Source organism: Cupressus sempervirens, chromosome 9 (assembly GCF_028749045.1).
Source record: "Cupressus sempervirens isolate cs-2001-9-10 chromosome 9, ASM2874904v1, whole genome shotgun sequence".
NCBI classification, from domain to species: domain Eukaryota; kingdom Viridiplantae; phylum Streptophyta; class Pinopsida; order Cupressales; family Cupressaceae; genus Cupressus; species Cupressus sempervirens.
The window spans coordinates 371,104,531-371,120,445 of record NC_143126.1 but is presented as its reverse complement, the minus strand read 5'-3'; positions in this window follow the sequence as shown (position 1 = coordinate 371,120,445).

The window sequence follows — 15,915 nt, the reverse complement described above, 5'->3', positions numbered from 1 at the left end:
TCCTTGATCAATTATGATCGATTGAGATGCACCTTGTGTTTGTGCAGTAGGTACAGAAACATCTGTCTGATCTGCTTGTTCCTTTGTTGGATCCTTTTCTTTTATAGTCTGAACTTCATCAACTTTTATAGTAGTTTCAACCTTTGGAGATTTGTCCCCTATTTGTGTCAATGGTTGAGCACTGGTAGCTATAGGGATGGCAGTAGGTGATTCTTGTGTAGTCACCTTTTCCTTTGTTATGTTAGCTATAGTCTTTTTTAATTCATCCACATTGACCAATATAGGATTTTAACATAGTCTTGCCTGTAATGTGGATTGGTCAAGTATCTTTTTCAAATTCTCTATAGTTAATGGATTGATGTTCGAGGAGATTTTTCAGGAACATCTTTCACTGTAATAGTCTCTTTAGTTGTGTCTGTGTCATGTGGAGGGCTCATGGTTGGCAATTGTGAATCTTCCACATTCTATTATGCTTGCTACTCAGCAGTTGTTGCCACCTCATCTTTCTTTTGTTGTGTCTCCTCCATTGTAGTGTCTTCTTTCTCATTTTTGTTTCTTCCTCCTTGTCCTCACATTCTTCTTCATTATTCCTTTCCTCAAAGGGATCAAATTCTCCTTCTTTTACAATTGTTAATCCATATATTATCCTCCACATTTGTGTGGATTTCTTCATAACATCCTCAATTTTATTCTGTAAAATACTGAATGCATTGTACTTTGGTGCAAATCTACTTCCATATTTCTTATTAGCTTTGGTTATTTGTCCTTTTGACAATTCTGGCCTCACTTGTGCCAATGTAGATTCTCTTATTTCTTTCTCCATGTTCAGGCAATAGTGGCATTTATTCTCAACAATGGTATACAAATCTTTGGGCATTGTGTTATCAAATTCAAGAGGGGTGTTCTTGAATTTTTCCATCATGACATATATAGACTCTTCAACCATGTATTGATCTTCTCTACTTAGTTTACCAAATTCAATGTTTTTCAAACTAGTCAAATCCACATTATCTTTAACATTATGACAAATGTTTTCAAGATCAGATTTGGGAGCATGACTTACCAATTTGAATTGGCTTGTGTCTTCTGACTTCGGCTTTTCATCATCTGACTCTAGCTGTGCTACATATTTTCTTCTAGGTTTCTTCTACACAAGACCAGTCTGCTCAGTTGCCTTGGTTTTGTCTTTGGCTTTCTCCTTTTCCTTTTGAGTAGTAGCCCTTATAGTGGCTCTCGGTGCTAGAGATGCAGGCTTTGTTGCACTAGGCTTTGCAATCTTCTTTGCCTTACGTTGTGCAATTGGCTATGTTTTGACCTTTCTCTTCTTTTCTTGAGGTTTTATTGGTGCTTCCTTGGCATCATCTCTCTCAACACATTCTTCTTCCTGATCCTCACCCATTCCTTGGGTCAAGGCAAGAGGTTCTTGACCTTGTTCCTCTTCTTCAACATCTTCTCCATCATTTCCTTCTCCAAACTTGGCTTTGAGTTTCTTCACCATTTTGTCTTTATTCTTCAAGGTTGATGTTGTTTTTAGGTCCATCTCAACCTTTGATTTCACAACATCATAGTTGCCAAAAAATTTAGTAGTTTTATCGACTTCTTCAGCAAGAAGTGTAGTTATAATGGCTGAAGCTCCATCAATGTTTATTTCATAACCTAGAGGCCTTAACCATCTCACTCTAGGTACTACAGCTTGGATGAAGGTGTAGTCAATGTCTACTAGAAAGAAAATTTCATTGTAATATTTCTCTACCAGGGAAACAAGAATTCTCAACCTCTATTTCATGGATTGCTTGAAGTCTTCAAAATAACTAGTCATTACTAACTCAAAATTCTCTCCCATTTGCTCAATATATTAATTGATTTTCTCAGCAACTGACCCATTAGTCTTCCATCCTACTCTACCAAAATATGGGAACTCATTTTGAACATAGAAAATAATACATATCAGTATTGAACCAAACTTACATTGAGCACTCTTTGATCTCCTTATTGCTCCTAGGTTCTCCATTATCTGCTATAACTGGAGTTCTGCAAGATCATTCATATGATCTTTCTTGACTATCTTATAGTTTACATCCACTGCTATACATGGAACACTATTCATTTGACTTGACTGATAGAATTTATGTGATATGACTCTAACAACAAAGTCAAGAAGTGGGTCTGTGATAGTGTCAATAGTCATCCCTCACTTGTTCCACTTAGCTCCTGTATTTTGCTCAATTACCTCCTTAGAGTCACTTCTCAATGTCTTAGGTTGATCTAGGGTTGGACTATAACCCTATGCACAATCCTCTTTAAAAGTTTGATGGGTCCACTTTTCGGCCATAGACAACCATCATGTATTCTACTTAGAACAATCTTGATCTATTCAATTTTGAAGACAGTTGGAAAATCTAGGCACGGGTTAGGCCCTTCCTCTCTACAATTTTGAATTCTTCCTTCAACTCCCCATTTTCACATAATTTTTCATATGCTTGTCTGATCTTCATATCTCCAGTTCCTCCTACCTTGCAGTTATAACACTTCCTCACATCTTGAACGATAACAACCTTGGGTGAAATAACAAATAAGGATCCTGTTGGATCATTCTTGTATGCAACTTCTGGTATGGCCCTAAAGTCTAGTTGTTTGACCTCGTTGCTCACTAATTAAACTTCAAATGCCTCTTTCTCCTTTGGATTCTTAGAATTGGAGGCCATTATGAAATCTAGGGTTTAACAAATACAAAACTGCATAGCTTAACATGTGAAGAATACCTTTAGATCAATGAGCTAATGCTTGATCTCTGGTTTGATCCTTGCAAATGCCTCAAATTGGTTCATGGATCACTTCTTCGCTCTTCTCGCTCTTGTTCTAGATTTGTAATGACAAAAAAGGGGCTAAAATCAGCCATATACCCTTCAAATCATCACATTTATTGCATGGTGCATATACAACTGTAAACTTGGCTTCAATACAATTTTTGCATAACTTGGCAGTCATTGATTTTACCATCACTCGGAAGCTATAAGAGTTACCTTTACTCAACACCAATAGAAATTTCCCTTACTCAGTAATTAATTTTACTTGACAGCTATTACTAACTCGACTCCAACTAGCTTTTGCTAACAACTCAGCACATACTAGCATTTACTCGGCATCTGAAAAAGACTTGTCACACTCGATAGTAATGTGAAAAATTGAAGATTTTCCCTTGGATTTTCTTGATGATGTGCATCTTTATTCATGCTAATATATCTTTTTCAGTACTAACTTCTTTTGGAACTAATGTATGATGAAACACTTTAAATATCAGTCTCACATACCTTCTTTTGACTTAGTTTGATGAGATGTGATCACTTGACCTATTAGGTGAAGTGATCCCTTCATTTGATGTGTCGCATCCATCTTTCTTCTTCCATGTTTTGTTCATTTCTCCTCTGATGTGTTCAACATATACCTTGCCTTTTCCTTTGTTAAACTCTGAGTTAGGTGCATTTGTCCTTGTTGGGAAATGCTTGCTGATATGACCAATCTTCAAACAACTGAAGCATGTAGTCTAACTCAACCATTTGTTGTAGTTACCACTGAAGTGTGTTCTTATGCAATTCTTAGGGATGTGTCCATACTCTTGACAATAATGATAGCTATGTCTTGTATTGTAGTCCCAGTAATAAGATTTTTCATAGCTTCTTCCTTTGTTGGCTTGTTTGATGATCATGTTGACTTGGATTTGCATTCAAAGCCTCTATGTCCATACTTCTGACAATTGTAGTAGTGTCCTTCAAATTTTGGTGCATTCATTTTTCTAGTTTTGCATTCATGTGCCTAATGACCTTGCTTTTTGCACTTATGACAATGACCCATGTTTTTAGGTTTTTTAATATTGATTTGCATTCTTGCTCCTACACACATTAGTAGTATGACCCTTCTTACCACAATTATGACAAGTAGGTTTGGAGTTCTTACCTTTGTCATTTCTTTCTTTAGTAATTTTGGATGATTCTCCTTCTTCAGTGTTGGTGTAGACTAGTCTTGATGTGTCGTTACTAGATCTAGGGGATTTCAATAGTTGCTCAAAGTAGTTGATGACTTCAATTGGCTTGTTGAAACTTTCAGCAGAGTCTTTTTCTCTTTTTAGGTCATTCTGCAGTTGTTCATTCTGCAACTTCAACATAGTTATCTCAATATCCTTGACATTCAACTCATGATGGGCATTCATCATTTGGCTTAGGGTGTTCAATTGCATGTTTGAGATCCTAGATAGCTCTGCTGATTTTTCTTTCAATCTGCTTACCAAAATTCTTTTATCTTCTTCAATCATAGCCTTGTCTTCTATAGCTTTCTTCTTTTGCTCAGTCACTTCACATAGCATCATGGCTTGTGATTCTTGTTCCAACTTGAGATTTCTGATTTCCTCAACTTGTGCCCTATTCTTTTCCGTCAGATCTGCAATTGCTGCACCAAATGTATTTGAGTCTCCACTTGCAAATAACTTTGTGATGTCAAGAAATGTATACTTCTAAGAGGGGGGGTGAATCAAAAGTACTAATCTCTAACCAATAAAACTTTTTACTTAAAACAATGCATGCATTAACATATTGAAATAACACGTAAAGTAAATACATCTACATAAACACTGGACACCATATATGACTATCTAGAAACCCTCTAATAAGAAGGTAAAAATGGGGTGGGGATGACACCCACAATTCTTCACTACTACAACAATAAAGTTCACCTATTAAGGTTGCATAGTTTGACCATTTTCATGATCTACCCTGTAAAAGGCCTGTCTTGCTAAAGGCTTACAAAGGATTGTTAGATCCCACCCTGTTAAAAGTGTGCCTGGCTAAAGGACTTTAGAACACTCACTTGGAATGTCACCCTATTAAAAGATTTTACAATAACTGTTAAATCAACCGTAATCCTAATTGTTGATATAGTTGTTAGAAAGTAATAGTAGAATGTTTGATCTGACAACTTACAATCTGGTATTGCTGATTTTAGATTGCAATTTTGTCTATCTTGATCCTCTTGATCTATTGTGGCAATGCTATATAGTTTCTCCTATGTTTTACAAACTGATTATGCAATTCTTTCACACTTCTAAGTCACCTTGAATGTATACTGATCAATTCACCCCTTTCATTTCCTTCAAATCTTTGCTAGCATGACCTCCTCGCTTACACATTCACTCATACTCACATTGAATTATGGGGCTTCGTCTCCCTTTAAAAAGACTTTGGTGGCTTAGGGTTAGGTATGAATTTACAATTGAGATTCATCCTTTTAGCCACTTGACCATTCTAATTTTTTGATTAGTTGCATGTTGATTGCATAGGGAGTCCAAAATAGATTTGTCCTTATCATTAAAGCCTCTAGATCTATCGATAAGTCGGCTCAAAAATGGTTTACATAGTTGTTTGTACCATCACAAAAAACTATGTCCATTCTGTGTTACTTGACACTCGATAATACTGATGCTCGACACTTACGGTAATTTTGTCTGGCTCAACACTTGAACTTGCTTAGCATCTATTGTTCACTCGACACTTGGACTTGCTTGGCACTATCTATTCACTCGACACTTTGAGTGACTTGACATCTACACATATTATACTCAGCGTGTGTTACTAGCTCGACATGAACTTAGTAAATATCTTAATTGTGTTGACACTCAATTGTCAAAACCAATCTGAGATCAACACTTTATACAACTATAATTAAAAATTGTTTAATAATTTAATGTATCTTTATAAAACTATAGTTTTATAGTAAATTTATAGAGCTATATTTAAAAATAAATCAATAATTTGATACTAACTTTATCAAAAATAGAAATTATATATATATTTTTTAAAATACAAATATTATCATCCAAATTTCTTCAAAGTGAAAATAATTTAAAATTAAAATACTATATCGCTTTCTCCTGACCATAACCATCCAGATTTCTTAAAAAATGCCTTCCATGGTACATGGCGATTGCTACTAGCTTATATATATATATAGTCATCCTTCTTACGACGCCTATTTTAATTCAAATCCTAACCCACACAAAAAACCATAGGATTTGAATTAAAATGTGTCTCGAGAAGGATGACTCTCAACATATTATACATACATATATATATATAAGCTAGTTGATATTTTCTTTCAAGATCATTTTACATAGGTCGGGTTGATTTGATTAGAAAATTGAAATAACAATTAAATTGGTCTCAAATGTATTATAACTAGTTAACTTAGAAAAAATTAAATCATTTTTATTTGCTATTAATCAAATGATTGTTTATTGTTGGATAGAGTGAAATTTTAGATAATTTCAAAAATTTGAGGAATGAGTTACTTTATTGATTGTGAATTTATATAAACAATAGTTTCTATCTTGTAGTTTGTATTACTTGGTATATAAAATATTGAATGTTGTTTCTCTTCGTAAGGTTTAAATAAGTTCATGTATTGGGGTTGGTCATTTTAATTTAATATAAAAGACCAAGTGTTTGTGTTTCTTTAGCCCTTATTGGATATTTTGAACACTTTGTGTACATTTTGAGTTGTACTACTTTATTTTAGGAAGGGTTTTAATGTATCTTTTGTAGTGGCATGTCTTGCCTTGAGTTTTGTTCTACTAAAGTTTGTGGTGACCTTTTATGTTAAATTTAAATGATTTAAATGTAAGTTGTTTGTGTTTGGGGGTTTCTTCTCCTTATGTTACCAGAGGCTTAGGGGGAGTGATTTGATGTTTTCGTTTTTTATTTTTTGTTTTGAGTTATCTCTTGATATAATGTCATTTTATCATGGACTTTAATACTCGTATCAAATGAAGTTTACTTGTCAAAATTTGTTGTGTGATTTGGACTGAAGTGTGTAATTGAGGTCACTCAAGGGTCCTAGATTGTACTTGCATATTATGCATGTTGATGTTGAATTCTTGATCATTATGGTGGACATGATTTATCGTGATAGCATTTACTTATTCTTGGAGAAAAAATTATGCATTTGATGGATTAAGATGCCCTTTGAAACTATTTTGCTAAGAATGGATCTACAAGAGGACCTTTTCATGTGCTATGTTATATCTTAAAATTATGGATATGCTTAGGAACCTAGAGAGTTCCTATGTGACTCTAATTATGATTTAATATGAATTTAACATCCTCTTTGTTATGTTAGTTTTGTGGATCCTATATATGGTTTTATGTCTATGCTCCAAACAAAGTCTTGTCGGCTACTTTAATTATGAATATTTCATGAGGCTCCATGTGAGTTTGGTTTCTTTTTCTCACTATTTTGATTTTTTTTTGGAGCATAGGAGGGTCTTTTTTCGAACATAGTGCAAAGGGTGGCTCGCAATGGGGGCCAAAGCCCAAAATGGCTAGTCCTAGATAACCCATTGTGGAGTGTTTAATCAAGTGATAAATTAATAAGATTAATTAGGTTTAGGATCTCACATTAATAAAAGATAATGATTCTTCGCCCATGCCTAGAGTATGCATCCACTCTTCTATGAGGATGGGTGGAAAGGGCCTGGCCATCTTTGGGGTATGGATCTTGCAATACCTCACCTTGGTCTAGTGAGGTGATTGTTTCCATATGATTTCCATCTAGACACTGAGTTGAGAGAGGCTACAAGGTGGTGCTAGTTTGGAATGAAGATTATGATGCCCTTCTCTTTGTATCTTAGGAGTTCCCTCATGTTGTGTTAGATTTTCCTCTAGTATAGGATGTTTATTCATGATTATTTTGTGGCATTTTGTTTTAATCATTTTGGTGATCTTCTGTCATATCTTAGATGAGATTTTTATGTCATGTTTCATTGGTTTATAAATGGATAGTTCGAAGTCAAGAGTTGAAATACGAAGTCCATGAGCATGAACATAGGCAAGGCCATCAATGATGAACCCTAGATGCTTAGGTTCAATCCCTAGGATTTGTCTTTAAGTTTTTATAGAATTACTCTACCTCTATTTATGTTCATGTATCTAATGTGTTGCACCTAGTTGGTTAGAATATATGTAGTTATAGGTGTTGGACATAATGATCACTATGGAGTGTTGAGTTAGCAATATTCAGGTATGTAACCATAACCAATATTAGTTGACATGGAAAACAATATAATATAATAACTCTATCACGTTTTATGGTGTAAATCAAATTTACTTGTGGCCAAATCAAGTAGTATAATTAGTGTTAGTTAAAGTAACCATGTCTTGGGAACCTTTGAGGAAGTTAGAAGGATTAAAGTAATATTATGTTTGGTCATCTATTTATGTTGTATTAAGTATATCTAATATGAAAAAAATTGCATCAAATTTATGGCTAGATAGTTCACTTTGTCATAGGTTCCTCGGTAGGGCATTACAATTACTCTCCCATTGAGAAGTTTGAGCTAGTTGGCTAAATGGATTCCAAATTAGTGGATGATATAAAATCTACCTCTTGTTATGTTTTTTATTTGGTTCCAAAGCTGACTCTTGAAGTGGTAAGAAGCAAACAACAATAACTCTTTCTTCAGTAGAAGTGGAATACATGGCAACTACAATAGTGTGTTTACAAGTAGTATGGATTAGATGGAAACTCTTCATTTGGTTCAAGAATATCCAATCACCATTTATTGTGATACTAATAACACTATTTTCATGACAAAGAATCATATCTTCCATGCCAAAACAAAATACATATTATTCCAACATCATTACATTTATGACTTGCAAAGAAAGACAAGTGGAATTACAATTATGTCCTTTTGAACAAGTTGTGAATATATTTACAAAAACACTTCCAACTATAAGTTTTATTACTTTCAAAAATTAGTTGGGACTCATTTGCATTGATCATCAAAGGGAAATTGAAGACATGAATGATGAGCTAGAATATATCTTACAATTTTTTTTAATATTTTATTTAAACAAATGAAAATTTGCACAAGTAAACTTTTTATATCTTTGATTTTTTTAAAATTTTATCTTTATTTAAGAAATTGGTTATAAATCAACAATTTTAAATTGTTAGATAATTTTAGTTTTGTATTTTAATTTTTTTCCTATTTTTTAAAAATCAATTATTTATAGGAAAATTGTTTTTGTAACTATTCATTCAAATGACTGAAATTTCTAGTTTTTTTTCTATTAGATATAGAGAGATCGAAAAAAGGTTACACAGTACTCCGAGCATTGCAAAAGAGGCAAAGCCTCAAACGAGAGCCATAGTAGCAAAACACCAGCTAGAGAACATCAAAGAACAACAAAAATTGAATAGCACAAGGCTAGTACAAGATATCATAGTATAGATCAACCCAAGCGGTCCAACCGAGTGGGCCTTCCATCCAAACAATAGCCTTTTGTTTCTGAATTTGGGACAGCATAAAGATATCCTCCTTCTTGGCATTATGGTTCCTCTTAATAGCTTGGATCGGCTTCCAACATGTGTGCTCAAACATCTATAGATTATCCATAGTCCTTCGCCACTGATAGCCATACTTAAGATCATGAACAAAGAAAGAAGCTTGCCCATCTTTAAGAAATCTATTTAATTTGTCCTTTTCAATTACCATGGTGTTTTGCACTTGTAAGAAGATTTTAAAATGTGTGAGTTTTCAAAAAAAACTCAGTAAGAACCCTTGGCTTACCTTGGTACTTTTCCTCATTCCTGCATTTCCAAATCTACCAAAGAATGTTAGAGGACAACATATTCTAGAAGAAATTAGCATCCTTACTAATCCCATTAATATGACCAGTAACAATTTCAATGATGCTCACACTAATGGGATAGTAAGTATCAAATAAATTCCAAATTTATTTAGCAAAAAGGCAATCAAATAAGATATGTCTACCTATTTCAAGTAACCTACAAATATTACAAATATTAGAATGTTGATTATCTCTTCTAATAGGAAGTCTATCAATTAACAACGACCATTTAAAATATTGAATTTTAGGCTCACAAGGACCTTTCCAAATAGAATTCAATAACTTATTCCAAACTTTAATATCAAAAGAACAATACTAGAGTTTATTGACATGGGCAAGAATATCCACATTATGAGAAATAACCTTATAAATATTCTTAGCTTTAAGCTTATCTAAAATAACTCCATCAAGCCACTTGCATTTAATGTATCTATAGGAGTCCACATGGCAAAGAGAAGGAATATCCTTGGAAGCTTGAGAAATTAAATTATAGGTTTTCTTCTGAGACTGAGGTAAATTAAATCTAATTTTGAGATCTTCCCAAGGGATAAGAGAATCATGTTTGAAGATATCAGCAAATTGAGAAATACCAGCTTTAACCCAGGACTTGGCAGAACACCCCTGGTAGAGGGCTAGAGGCTTGTTATTCAGGCTCAGATTCCACTAGATGGATCTCTCTCCATGAAGGTGACAATCATGATAAAAATCCCTATTGATGATAAATTTTTGAACATGCTCCCAAGCTTAACAGATGGATTTGAAAATAGGCGACCCTTGGACCATAATCGAGAACTTACCAACAATAAGGTCACATAAAGGGATATTTTTCCAAGATCTAGCCTACTTGAGAAAACCTCTCTCAATGTTGTGTCTAACAAGAACTTTCCAAGGACTATCACCTTCGATAGATTGAAAAATCCATTTGGCAGAAAGAGCTATACCTTGCAGCTTGAGATCTTTTAACCCCAACCCCCCAGGGACTTATCAGTATGGCACCAATCCCATTTAACAACATGATACTTTCTATTGTCCTTGCCATTAGACCAGAGAAAATGCCTGATGGCCTTTTGAATCTCAAGAATTTGGTATCTATTGAACATCCACGCAGAGGAGTAATAAATACTATAAGAAGATAAAAGCTTTTGAAAAACTTGAAATCCCCTGGCCAAAGATAAAGATTTGTTATACCATTTATTAAGTCTATTCTCAATCTTGGCCTTAACCCAAGCCCACATGTCCTTGAGAGAAGGATCAACAGAATAGGGGATACCAAGATACTTGACTATATTTTTGGGGCCTCCCCATTGAAACTTGTGCTGGAAGAACCAATCAAGAGGCAGATTAGTCCAACCCAAGCAAATAGACTTAGCCTGGGAGATTTTAGCACCCGAGATGGTACAAAATAATCCAACTTAATTTGCATATTTTTAAGGTTGTTGTCAGTAAGCTCAAAGAAGACAACAATGTCATGAGCAAAGTGACTATTTATAAGCTCTTCATTATTAGGCAGGTAAAGCCCTCTAACTTCTGGGGATAGAGTATCATCTCTAAGGATATAGTATAAAGCTTCAGTAGTAATAACAAAAAGAGCAGGAGCTAAAGAGTAGCTTTGCCTAATAGACCAACTAAGAGGGAAAGGGTCAGAGATAGAACCATTAATCTCAAATTGGGCACAAGCATCAATGAGCAAAGTTTGAATAGCCATAACGAAGAATGAAGGAAAGCCAAAAGACTGCAACATCATGATAATGAACTTCCATTCAACTCTATCATAAGCTTTCTCAAAGTCAAGGAGGAGCAAAGTAGAGTTCTGATGAGAACATTTAGCCCAATCCATAACTTCCCAAGCAGTAATAAGATTTTCCAAGATATATCTATATTTAATGAAACTAGTTTGAGAATTACTAACAAACTTAGGGAGAATGTGAACCAATCTAAGGGCTAAAACTTTCACTAAAATTTTATAAGAAACATTAAGGAGCAAAATAAGCCTCCAATTTTTGATAAGAGTTTTTTCCCCTTCCTTGGGAAGGAGTTTAATGATACCTCTGTTGATCTCAGGGCTAAGAGAACCCACACTAATGGCCTCATTATAAAGATCAAACAAGTCCTTACTGATCCAACTAAGGTTAGCTTTATAAAATTCAATAGAAAGCCCATCCGACCTAGGGGCCTTGTCATCCTTGAGAGCTTTAATGGCCTCCTTGATCTCTTCAATAGATATAGGGGTCGAAAGAAGCATAACATCATCAACATCCAATTTAGAAGGAATAAGGGGTCTGCATTTGGATCTAATTTCCTCAGCCTCCAAGGAATCTTTAGATGAGAAAAGCTTACTACAGTAATCAACAAATGCCAAAGAAATACAAACAGGATCAGAGACTTCCTGATTATTAATAACAAGCTTGTCAATAGATTCTTTAATCTATTTCTGCTTAAAAAAATTAAAGAAAAATTTAGACCCTTGATCACCATGTTGGATCCAATTAATCCTAGAACGGATTCTAGCTCCATGAATTTTAGTCTGTTGATGCTTACTAAGGGCATCCTTAGCAGCAATAGTTTGGTTCAAAAGATCCACATTAGAAGGGTCAACCTAAACATTAAACTCAATAGTTTGAAGGTTAGAGCAGAGCAACTTTTTAGTGAATCTATAGTCCTTGGCACACTTTTGGCCAATGGTTTGCAAGAAAGCTTCCCAAGCCAGGAGATTTTCCTTCCACTTATCAATCATGAGAGAGTCCTTCATGTTAAAGAAGTTGATGTTCTTGATAAGATGCAAGGCACATAGAACATCATCATTGTGCAACAGCTTAGTATTCAACAAGAATTTGAAAGAGGTAGGTTTATGATGAACATGATTAGAATTAATGCTGATACGAGTGAAAATAGGATGATGATCAGATAGGGTGGTGACATAAACCAAAACAATGTTACCATTACTATCAAGAAGAAAAGAAAAGAAGTCTTTATTGCCATAAAAGTGGTCTAATCTAGAATAGATCCTAGATTGGCCTTACTGGAAATTACACCAAGTGTGCCAGATTCCAGGATGAGAGTCTTTAATGTTAGCTAGGAGGTCAAATTTTTTTTTTTGAGTTAATAAACTTAGACCAATGCAGATACTCATAATCCTTCCATCTGAATGGGTTGCCACCAATTTTATCCTTCTAGGACTCAACCATATTGAAGTCTCCTCCAAAAAACCAAGGAATATCAGGGGGAGTAGACAACCAATTTCGGAGTGAGATTCTATCCTTAGTATCATTAGGAGTGTAAATAGAGAAAAAACCTATTTGTTTATTATTAATATTCATAGTAAACCAGACAACCCTTTGACAGGGGGAAAAGCCATTATTAGTTATGAGCTTCCCTCACTTGGGATTAACAAGGACAACAATTCCACCTTTACCCCCGATATGGCTAGAGTAAAACTTAATCGCATCCTTCCAAATAAAATTAAGGCTGATATCGAGCATGAAACTAGTAGCTTTAATTTCTTGCATCATAAACAAATCAACAGAGTTAAAAGATTTTAAAACATGCTTAACAACATATTTTCTATCTAGAGATTCAAGCCCCCTAACATTCTAGGATAGGCAATTCATTGAGACACATTGCAAGGGGTATGGGATGCATCTTCAACAATCATGTTGGGAAAACTAGGAGCATCCCCAGGATTCTTATTAGCAAAATTCTTTTTGGACCTTAGTGGCCTTCCACGCCTACTGGTGGAAATGGTGTCTAATTTAGGAGACTCATCAAGGACTAGTGGCTCCATATCCATATTGAGATCAAAGAGAATAGACCCAGAAGTAGGAATGACTTCAAAAATATAAACATCCTCAATTTCCTTAAACACCTTTGGTGGATTCAAGGTGGGCTTGACTGCTTCAATGGAAGAAGTAGGATGCTCAATCGGGACAACACTTAGCGGGGGATTTAATATGGGATGAGAATTCAAATTAACATAATTGAATTTATGGTTAACTAAAGTAATCCCTCTCCTCTTTTTCCTATTTCTAACAGGAGTAAATCCATCATCTAATTCAGGCCCCACATAGTCTCAAGAGGGGGATATAAATTCAAGTTAAGAGCAGAAATAACCTGGTTAAAATTTGAGGAAATAGGAGCCTTCATAGAAACCTTCATAGCAGGTTGACCATCAGGTTTAGAAGCAACAGGGGGGTTAACCAGCAAAGGGGACTTGGGAGGGGGATTATTGCTATTGTAAGACTTAGCAGAAGGCTTATTAAGGATGGGACAATCCCTATGCCGATGACCCTCCTTCTTGCACAAAAAACAAGAATTCAAGCCCCCTAAAATTTCAATAAGGCAAACAAAATCTTCAATAAGCACATTAATATTAATTTTAGAAGGAATTTCTTTGCCAGGAAGGAGTGATATAAGAACCCTAACATCCATATGTGGGACTAATTTGACAGTTTCATCCATCTTGATAATTTTGCTCAAATTTTCCAATAGTTGTGGCAAAAAATACCAAAGAAATGGCTGTAAGTTTTTTACAAGAATCCACCTGGGTGTCGAGAGGGCCAAAACTTCCTCATGGATGGCCTCAGGGGTCCAAGCCAATGCTCGAAAGGATGTCGACCCAACAATCCAATATTGTTTTTTCAGAACCTCTTGTTGGGCTTCATGGTTAGTGAAAAAGATAACAAAAAGCCCCTTTTGAATTTGTCTGCAAAATGTTATGTGAAACCCTAGTTTGGTATTCCAAAAATTATGAAACCAATCATCCATAAACTTGTGTGGAGGACATTTTTCAATTTCAATGGCAGCAAAAAAGATTGCAGTGTCTTTAAGCCTACCTTTTTCTTTAGTAATTTCGGCAACCATCTCAGAATTAGGAATTAACGAAAAATGAGCCGAGGAAGCCAGAGGGCTCTTATCGCCCTTGGCGACCTCATAGTTGTCAGGGCCAACAAAAAAAAACCTACCATGTTCATGAATACCACCTACTAAATTGGAAATCGCCTCTGAGAAAGATTTAGGTTTGAAAGAATTGCTAGCAGTCAACAGAGGAATACCATTAATGCAGGCAAAAGCATTAGCTGAAGGAGGAGGTATGGGGAGTTGCTTGGAAGTAAAAGCATCGCTTGGAGAGCTGGGAGAAGAACAACCACCATCGATGGTCGTACATGCAGGGACATCTAGATGTCCATTGCTATTGACCCCAAACTTTTCCTTCACCACCTTGTCGGTAGCAAGCAAGACTAGAGTGAAAAAAGAGCAGAGCGAACCCTCATTTTGTAGAGCAGAGCAATCAGATTTTCACAGAGCAGAGCGATCTTATCTTCATCTCAATCGTCGTCTTCTAATTTTTGCACTCAATCAACTTGCAAAGCACAATCCCCGAAAGCCCCAGGATGCAAGCCCCTACAATTTGAGTCCATCTCCCGATACCTTCCATCAATAGCCCTATCTTGCCATAGAATTTTAGGGGTAGGGTGGGCATTGTTCTACCAAACTGAGTGTCTTTTCCCTCCCACCCATGTGTAGTATATAATCTGGTGTTGATGCACTATATATGTAACATGCTCGGTGCGTTAATTCAGTATTGCAGCTATAGTATAACCAACCACATCCTTCCGTCTCAAGAGCCTAGCCCAGCCCCCCGCCCAATAGTAGCGGCCCCTCTCTCTTCCCACCCACCCCTATCAAGGTAGCTGTAGCTCCTCACCCTCCAGGCTAGGCTTGGGCATCCTCGCCTTGTCTGGCTCCAATTCGGGGTGTTCAGGAGGAAGCGGGTGGGAGGGAATGGCGCTAAGTTCGGGGTGTGCATTCATGTGGGGATAGGGAGGGGGAGGAGATAGTTGTGGGCATGTTACATATAGAATTGAGTGCTTACAAGTCCCTATCTTTCTTTCTCCCTACCATTCTTGGAGTTTCTGTTATGAGGAAGCAAATTCAAAGAGGGTCTCAGATCCTTCTTCCCTAAATTGTTTGGAAAATAGTCAGGAGTTTTTCTTAATGGATAGGATTGATCTTCTTTGGCTTGCTGGCAAAATGCCTTTGCCTTCCCCGCTTGCCAAAACAAATGAATCTTATTTGATTGAGATCGCCTTGGACATCGATTATTTTCTCCAAAATTTCTCACAATTAAGAATTTGCATCTCCTATTTCTAGTTTTTAAAATGTTTTATGCATGTTATATTCTTCCAATTATGATCTTTCACTCCCCATAAATTTTAAGTTTTGGAATCACACTCCATGA